Genomic DNA, 1,076 nt, shown 5'->3' with positions numbered 1-1,076 from the left:
TTTTCTTAGTTCAAATCAATTTTATATTTTCCCCATTATATTTAACAAAAAATCGAACATATATAAATATTTAAGAACCAATAACTCTATTACAAAACTGCACCTTTTCTTCAAATATTATTTCCACTTTACTTTAAAATCTTGGACGTACGAAATGAATTCAATGCTTCGATTTTCAAACTTCAAAGTTCAAAGTTAGGTACCTTAAGGGTGAATTGAAGAACAATTTTTTTCCCCTATAAATACAACTCTAATTTGGGCAACTATATTGTATTATCAGAAACATATAGAATTATTATCAACCATGGCATGTAAAACTTCCATATTCGCTGTTGTCACAATATTATTTCTTGCTGCCTTTGTTGTTATGCCCAGTTGTGATGCATCTCGAATTAATCTTGTTGAGGGTACGTACATATACATGCATTATTCCATCTTGTAACTAGAGTCGTCCATTTTATCGAAATTTAAATTTTTTAGTATGTTCCTCAAGTTCGTGTTGTGATATATATATACCTGTACGAGTTATATAATTGATTTCATTGCTATATTATAAATATGTTAAATATTTGGGATGTAATATATATATATATATTTTATTATTGTATTTGCAGAGAAGCTGACAGGGCCAATTTGTGTACAGTGTGTGTGCTGTGAGCCTCCACCGCCGGGCAAATGTTGCGGCAAATGTTGCGCTTATCCTTACACTCCGATTGCTGTTGAGTCTGAAAATGGTTCCCCGTAATTCAAGCACACTTTCAATGGTTCTTCATCCCAAATAAATAAATAAATTGAACTGTGTCAAAAATATGGACTTGTTTGATGAATAATGAGAAGCGACTTTTATTTATGTCTAATACTTCCTTTTTCGTTTAGTCTCATCAATTTGGATACACGGCATACAAAGATTAAAACCGGTTTTGTTTGTCAAACTACGAGAAACATCATACTAGTTAAATCCGAAGAAAACATTGCAAGAAAAATTGCGATAAGCGACATAAAATATAAGATTCGTCACATTAATTTAACGTCAGATAATGAAAATTTGTGGTTAATATTTTTTTTACGACAATAAT

At 30.8% G+C, this 1,076-nt stretch overlaps 1 long non-coding RNA gene across 1 annotated transcript; it reads left to right on the top strand.

Moving 5' to 3' along the window:
* The first annotated feature begins 264 nt into the window (after positions 1 to 264).
* LOC140876463 (uncharacterized) lies at positions 265 to 850 on the top strand. The gene is made up of 2 exons (XR_012148798.1): positions 265 to 407; positions 615 to 850. It is a non-coding gene; the product is annotated as an uncharacterized lncRNA (long non-coding RNA).
* Positions 851 to 1,076: the final 226 nt, after the last annotated feature.

The sequence above is a fragment of the Henckelia pumila genome, chromosome 1 (assembly GCF_033568475.1).
Source record: "Henckelia pumila isolate YLH828 chromosome 1, ASM3356847v2, whole genome shotgun sequence".
Classification (NCBI taxonomy): domain Eukaryota; kingdom Viridiplantae; phylum Streptophyta; class Magnoliopsida; order Lamiales; family Gesneriaceae; genus Henckelia; species Henckelia pumila.
The sequence above is the reverse complement of the archived record's forward strand: the minus strand, read 5'-3'. Positions and strand labels throughout refer to the sequence as shown.